This window comes from Tiliqua scincoides, chromosome 5 (assembly GCF_035046505.1).
Source record: "Tiliqua scincoides isolate rTilSci1 chromosome 5, rTilSci1.hap2, whole genome shotgun sequence".
NCBI lineage: Eukaryota > Metazoa > Chordata > Lepidosauria > Squamata > Scincidae > Tiliqua > Tiliqua scincoides.
The window spans coordinates 18399499-18407866 of record NC_089825.1 but is presented as its reverse complement, the minus strand read 5'-3'; the positions used below and the strand labels follow the sequence as shown (position 1 = coordinate 18407866).

Genomic DNA, 8368 nt, shown 5'->3' with positions numbered 1-8368 from the left:
ACGTGCCATGCTCTTCACTGATTTGCACTACGCATTCGGGGTGACCCAAGCATTTGCCACCCTTTGCAAAGAAAGAAGGTTCCTAACAGCAGCAGGAACACAAATCAAAAATAGCCAGATCTCCTTGAGGCTATGATGTTACCCCAAGAAATGACTATAGTACACTGCCAAGCTCATACAAGGGGAGGTGAAGAAGTGGAAAAAAGGAAATGACTTTGCTGATGCAATAGCTAAGCGAGCTACAAAACAAAGGCAGCTCATCTTCGCTGGAGCCCTATTGCCAGTAATTCCCCTCCCTCCAAGAAGCCCCTAGACTCAAGAGGAACTAGAGCTAGCAGACAAGCTAGAAACTTGAACTCAACGCAGGGGGATGGAGAATCACTCAGACAAGTCAAAGAACCAGCCTCAAAGAAGAAGTCCAGAAGACTCCAGTCCCATTACCCCCGCAGAAGGACCAAGCATGGAATGGCAAGAAGACTTCACTGAATTACCTCCAGCAAAAAGGAAGCGCTACCTGTTAGTGTTTGCAAACAGATTTCTAGATAGCCAGAAGCATTTCCTACCCAAAGCTGCCCCATAGCAGGAGAGGGTTATCCCCCTTTGAACTCCTTTTCAAGAGAGCCTAGCCAGTCACCAGGACGTTTGAGGAGGCTAGACTTATAAATGTAACGTGGGAAACTGGGAATGTCTGCATTGCCAGTGTATGCGCTCCCGTTCTGCTGTTTTGCCTTTTTTTTTTCCACAGGTACATCTGTCCCGCTGGATGCCCCAGTCCACAGTCTGCAGCCCAGTGACTACGTGCTGGTGAAGACCGGTCCCACTCCAACCGAAGTGGAAAAAGAAACCTCGCCTGGTACTCCTGACCACTACATTGCAGCAAAAGTTGAAGGAGAGAAGAAATGGATCCACCACTCCCGGCTAAAGAAAGTTGAGGCACCCGAGAATTGGACTGTTACCAGGGTGCAAGAAGACAACAAAAAAGACAGTTTGGGACTCAAGTAGTTGTTTGTTTGTTTAAAACAGGGGTGCTCACACTTTTTTGGCTCAAGAGCTACTTTGAAACCCAGCAAGGCCCGGAGATCTACCAGAGTTTTTTTTTACAATGTTCGCGCCATCATAACATATAACATTTATGTGTACAATGTATGTTGGTGTACCTTGAGCCCCACTGAGTATAACAGGACTTACTCCTGAGTAGACATGCCTAGGATTAGGCTGTGAGGCTGCAATCCTAGCCACACTTACCTGGGAGTAAGCCCCATTGAGTACAATGGGCCTTACTCCCGGCGTTTCCTCCCAGAGGCACCTGAAGGGGGGGGTCGGCACTCCGCGATCTACTCATTTTGCCTCGCGATCTACCGGTAGATCGCGATCCACCTATTGAGCACCCCTGGTTTAAAAGAACCTAAAAGTGTATGGGAGGAGAAAAAGCTGTTAAACTGCCTCCAACTAAGGTAATCACTTATCCCAACATTAATGCACACAGAGTAACAGTATTCCTGAAAAACCCTGAACAATCTAAACACTTTTAGGAGCTAAGGGAAAACCCACAGTGTGACACAGTAACACCACATGACCCTGACCAACTACAATCCAGACCACGCTTATTGTCAGTGCTCAACACCCTCCTGAGGTAGTTAACAGGCCGATAGGAACGAGGCTACCCTTACCTGATCCAAAAGCCTACCAGGAGAAGACGCCCATACAGAATCAGCACCTACACCTTAGCCTGAACTCCACACAAACCTCAGTGCTGTAAGCAGTGCACTTTTAAGAAATACACAGACAAAAGCCAAAGGAAACTGCTTTCAGGAACCACAAACCCCAGACACCAACTGCTTTTAAACAGCATAGCAAAAGCATATCCAGAGTTTCGAAATGAGCCTAACCACACCCCAGACCACACATTCTGCCATTGCTCAGTGCCTCTTTGCTCAGTGGTACTCGATACTGGTCTGGAGTGGATCACAATTAGAAGCAACAGGGATCTCAGAGAAGTGGAATGAGAACTTAGCAGTACACACCTTCCAGGCAGTGGCACTTCAAGCCTTAAAATGCCTCCCAACCACCAGTCAGATTAGGGAAGACTAAGAGACCACACATTAACCTCACTACCTTGTGGCAGTTCTGGAATGACACAGGAATATAGAAAGCAATACATAACAGGTCAGTGACAAATACCTCAGGCAACCTTTTCACTCACATGTTCGATTCAGATAACACCATCACTGGGAGACCAAGTCCACTCCAGGAGAAGTTAAGTGGTGCTGTGAAACCAGGTTTTGGAAGCAAATTTCAACGCAAAGGAGTGAAACATGTTGCTTCTATTATATGTCAATGGCAATATTTGTACAAACTAAGCAGCATTTTATGTGAGGGTGAGGGTCTCCAAGATCACATCATTGAGATCCACACCCTCAAAGGGGGGAAACTGTTACCTAATTACCTGTCTTGGACCCCCTTCTTTCCTCTCAAAGTAACTTGTAACAACCATCAATACAGGACAGAGGGAGGGGGTGCAGAACGAAGACAGACAAAGTATGAACTTAGGGGAGATGCTCCAGACTAACTGCCTTGCAAATTCTATAATTAACAGACCCCCTTCCTTTTTGCTGACAAGTTAACCAAAGGTGCCTAATGCCAGTAAAACCACCACTGACAAAGCCAGAAACCAAACAATATAGCTGAAAATAGCCATAGCAAAACATGTTTGCACAGAAAGACCGAAACCAGGATACTTCCCTGTTGGAAGGTGGGGGGCAAAAGCCATGAGGAGGACAGTGAAGAAGGGCGGGGGAGTGAGGGCATCTCAGTCACAAAATGGGTCCCTGATCCAGTCATGAGTGTCAAGATTTCCTGTGAAGTAAGCAGTGAGGTCTTGAACCAAGTTTTGACAGGAGTGTCTTATGTCCCTCAGCACATCAGGATGAAATTGGAGCTCATTCTCTTGGATGAAAACCTTGAAGGACTTGGAAGAAAGACCCACTACCTTTCTCAGCTTCTCTAACTGCAAACTGAAGCTTGCGTTTCATGGCATTCACATTGTCTTGAACATGAAAGGGAGTGATGTGTCCTTTTGTTCAGGTTTTCAGTAAGCTGAAAGTATCTGCTAAGTATGCAACTTTACACAGCCATATTGAGCTTGCATTCCTTCCTCCAGCCACTAGAGGAAGCAGCAGTGGTGGAGATAGCAGAAGTGGACTAGGGCGAAGTAAGATGCCCCAGCCCACTGCCACCCCTTCCCTTCCCTTCCTCCTCCAAGTCTGGCACTGTGGCCTCTGCAACCACTATTACAGTGGTCTCTAATGGCAGTGACAAGAATGCTGGGCTCCCAACATTGTTCCCTCACCTGGTCCCTCCTGATACCTGCTGGAGTTACTATTGCTAGAGGAAAACCTAGAATGCATTGCAGAATGTATTCATAGAAAGCATGTGTGAGTAATATTTGGCTGGCTGGCTTAGACTGACAAGAGGCTGGACAAGAGAAGCCTGGGAGTCTGTTGCCAGAGTTGAGATGAGGACATCACGCCATGAGAAGAGAAACATGCAGGGGAAAAGATAAAATAATTGTTAATGTTTCAACCATAGGTTTTGCCTAACAGCCCAATCCTAACTAAATTCTCTTGTGGCAATGTAGTGGTGCCAGCACAGCCTCTGCTGCATCCTGCAACTGGGAGAATTTCAGCTGCTGGAGGTCTCTTTGGGGTAAGAGGACATTTGTCCCCATGCCCCAGGGTAAGCCCTGCAGCCACAATGGGTCAACTCGAAGGCAGAAGTTCAAGTTGATCTGTGTCTGCGGATTAGACCTGGGAAGGGGGATAGGGTATAGTGAGCACTGGCACTGCTGATCCCACCCCCTCCCGGGCCCAATCCACCCACTCTGCCCCCATTGCCGCATTCCCCCGCCCCATTTCACCCCTCCCCACCCTTCCCTGCGCTAGACTTTCGGCAGGCATCCGTGCGACTACTGGCCCCATCGGGAAGGCTCCATCTTTCTTGCCAACACTCCTGACCTTCACACTGTTGCGAAGCTCTATATGGCACTTTTGCAACAGCACACACAGGTGGATCACATGTTCTGCTGTCACCAGATGAGACTAGGATTGGGCCATAAGTGTGGTTAGCTGAATAAAGGACTGTCAGGGTGGAACTAGAAGACTTGCCCAACAGGCACTTGAACTCACATGCTCCGACAGTCAAGGCTGTGTGGGAGCCTAGCTCGGTAGAGCAGCCATGAATAGAAAATTACTCCATATGTTATAATGACATCAAGAGAGTTACATAGTTAAAAGGCAGACCCAACTAGGCTGGAGGTCAAGACCTGATGAAACACATTGATTACCAGATGCCAGCCTTTCAAATACTAGTTAACAATTGGATCAAGGCATCTAATTGACTATGCTTGTGTGAGTATGAATAGGCGCATATGAATAACGGAACACCTGTAACTATCCAAGCCAGGTGTTCTTAGCTTGTACCCTGTTGTGATTTTTGCAGTCCTCTTCTAACGATTCTTGTTCCAGAGCGGTGGCCTGATTCCACACTAGACTAAGGACACAATCCTTTATGTCAGTGCTTTCCAGCATTGGCATAGCTGTGCCAATGGGATGTGTGCTGCATCCTGCAGTTGGGTGTCACTCATGGAGGCCTCCTCACAACAAGGGAATGTTTGTTCCATTACCTCAGAGCTGCATTGCCCTTATGTCAGTGCTGGAAAGCATTGACATAAGAGGTTAGGATTGTGTCCTGAGTGGTCAAATTTGTAACAGACGAGAGAGACAAGCCCTCCCCATTATCCTCCTGTGTGCTATTGTGTGAGAAGAGGACAGAGCTGGACAAGAAGCAGGTGACAGTTTGGAGGAGGTGGCAAGAAGGTATACACCAAAGAGCTCAATTCTACCTAACTCCCCACATAAGAACATAAGAACAGCCCCACTGGATCATGCCATAGGCCCATCTAGTCTAGCTTCCTGTATCTCACAGCGGCCCACCAAATGCCCCAGGGAGCACACCAGATAAAATGGTAATGCAGCTGTTCCAATTTGCTCACGCTGCATCTTGTAGGAGAGTTTCAGGCTGCAAAGGCCTCCTCAAGGTAAGGGAACATTAACTGCCTTGCCCTGGGGTAAACTCTTGCTGTCCTACTGGGTCTACATGGACCCGTGCCAGCAATATAGCTAGTGCAAGCCTGAGTGGTCCCAGGAAGCTGGATTGAGGTCACCAAGGAGGATAGGATATCAGTGGTGCTGCTTCCGTCAATACTGCCTCCTTCCTAGCCTTCTCCCTAGCCTTCTCCCTAGCCCAGTCTCTTCTCTGCATGAAGGGAGCACAGTGAACCTCCCATAGGAGGGAGCTCCACAGGAATGGGGCCACCACTGAGAAGGGCCTATGATTTGTCCCCTCCTACTGTACTCCAACACTCACGGGATGTGTAAGCAGTGGCATAGCTAAGGCATCCGGCACTTGGGGCACAAAAACTTTTTACACTCCAAAATACGTAATTGTGGTGACATGATGACGTCACTGCCAATTACTTCTTGGTTGCGGTGCTCTTGGAGTGGCTGCATGCTGCTCGGAGCAGCCAATGGATTTTTTTGCCTTTTTCCCCCTCAAAATTTTCCCCCTCCCATTATACCTTTTGCCCAACAGACATTCTTTGAGTAAGCCTCTTTTGGAGTCGGAATATGAATGTGTCATGGAATCTGTGCAAGGAAAAATTAATGAAGCACTGTGTCTTGCACTACTTACAGATGGATGGACAAATGTGAGAGGAGAAGGAATTATAAATTTTGTTAGAACACCTCAACCAGTTGTTTACAAAAGCATTGAAACAGGAGAGAATAGACATACTGCAGAGTATATCAGCTGTCAAATATGTGAAGTCCCACAGAAAATTGGGAGTGGTAAAGTAACCCCTGCTAATTGGGTAAGAGGCACTTTTTCAAGTGGGTACTCCTTTTTTTTTAGCAGGGGGAGAGTAATTGGCCCACCTCACCCCAGCAGTGTCTGTTCTAGTGGCTGTCTGCTGGTATTCATTTGCACCTTTTTAGATTGTGAGCCCTTTTGGGACAGGGAGCCATTTAGTTATTTGATTTTTCTCTGTAAACCGCTTTGTGAACTTTTAGTTGAAAAGCGGTATATAAATACTGTTAATAATAATAAAAGCAGAGGCCAATACGGTTGGTTCCAGCGGCGTCGCAGGAGTTGCCAGAACGTGACTGTGTTCAGCCATGAACTGCCTCAGGGACTCCGGCTCCGGATTTTGCCTCGAGGTTGACTCCTGAAGCCTTTTCCATAACTGGATGTAGCCACAAGGCAGTGGAGGTTTGGGATCAGGGTTTTCCTTCTCTCAGATGAGCTGCCTTCCCAGGCTGACGAGTCCCATCTACCCGGTGGCTGTTTAGTCGCCTCTTACGACAAGTACAGCCAAAACTGAGGGCCTATTCTTATCCTCCATACCTACTTTACCCAGGCTTCGCGCACTGGAGAGGACACTGTTCCGGAACCACCATTCAGAGCGTGACACCGTAGTCTTCCGAGACTGAAGGATGCCAACAAAAATAATAATAATTAATAATATTTGCTTTGCTGACTGACAATGCCAGCAATATGAAAGCAGCATGGGAGATCATAATGGATAAGTATCCACATATTACTGCAATAGGATGTGCATCTCATGGGCTCAACTTGCTTCTTAATTATATCATGAAACTGGACACACTTCAAATGATCTTTAGACGAGCAAAAGAAGTTATAAAACATGTAGAAGGTACGCATGTTGTAGCTGCAGTTTTCAAGAAGCAAGTAGAAAAAAATTCAAAAAATAAAATAGTGACACTGAAGCTCTGTAGTAAAACTCAGTGGGCTGGAGTGGTGATCTCCTTTGTAAGTTTACTAAAAAAAATAAAGAAGCTCTTCAAGAAACAGTAATAGATGAAGATCTTAAAGTACCCAGGAGTGTGAGAAACACTGTTCTTGATCAGGATGTCTTCCGGGTTCAGCTGCAAAGTTCCCTGAAGATTCTAAAACCAATTCCTGCAGCAATCACTGCATCTGAATCAGATGGTGCACTTTTGTCAGAAATTCCTTATTTAATGACCAAGATAAAAACAACTGTTTTTGAAAATCTCAGTATATCTCCACTTACAACTATAGAAGAAAGTACAGTGGAAGATTTTATTTTAAAAAGGGAAGAATTTTGTTACCATCCAATTCATACTGCTGCAAATTTGCTGGATCCAAGATTCAAAGGTGGAAATAGAAGTGATGATAGCACTGCTACTGCATTTGACTGGATTACAGAACAAGCATCACATTAGGACTTGATGTTGGGAAAGTACTTTCAAATGTTGCAGAATTTCTTCAGAGATTTGGTCTAGGAATGCAATCTGGGATTCTGCCAAACATATTCCTCCTGCAACGTGGTGCAAGGTCTTTGCACAACACAGCCTCTGACTCTTCTTGCTTCTCGCCTTCTTCAGATTCCTCCATCTTCTTCAGCATGTGAAAGAATCTGGTCTATGTTTGGAAACACTAACACTAACTCAAGAAATAAACTGACATGCGTAAGGATAGAGAAACTTGTTTCAATCCAGGCAAACCTTCAGTTTTTAGAACTCCATAATAACTGTGATAATGACAGACAGAACAGAGTAGCTGCAGCAGCAGAGACTGCAACTGATAATTACAGCTCAGAAAATGATTCTGATTAAATTTTATGTCCATTCATTGAAACTTAGTCCCACTCCCTTTTATACACTTCCCCCCTCTTCAATTCTTTTTATGAGAATGGGTTTGTTTTTTTTAATTTAATACTGTGGAGAGGAAATATGACTAATTGTTACTTCTGGATTTTAAAAAATTGTTTTGTGGAGGTTTTTTGTCTATTCCACATAAACTAGTAAACAGTTCAGAGATTGTTGCTCCATTTGTTAAAATTACAAACAAATATTATTTAAAAAGTAAATTATGCTTGTAATAATTGTTTGGATACACTATACTTTTAATATGCTAGTTGTGATAATTTTATGCAGCAACTGTTACCCTGCACATGCCTGATCTTGTCTGATCTCAGAAGCTAAGCAGGGTCAGGCCTGGTTAGTACTTGGATGGGAGACCTCCTGGGAATACTGGGTGCTGTAGGCTTATACCATAGTCTTTCGAGACTGAAGGTTGCCAACCACGATAATTTTATGCCAAGTCAAATTGTCCATAGTCATATTTTTATGTTCCCAAAGTAACTGAATGACTTTCAATCTGGGAAAGAAAAAAACAGTGCTAATGTAGCATTTTTTTCAATTTTTCCAAACATTTCCGTTTTTTCCCGAAAAAAATGGGAAAAAACCAGGTTTTTTTCTGAGCTTCAAAA

General features: G+C 45.1%; 1 pseudogene; it reads left to right on the top strand.

The window, feature by feature from the left end:
* Nucleotides 1–8025: 8025 nt before the first annotated feature.
* Nucleotides 8026–8145, top strand: LOC136654951 (5S ribosomal RNA; annotated as a pseudogene).
* Nucleotides 8146–8368: the final 223 nt, after the last annotated feature.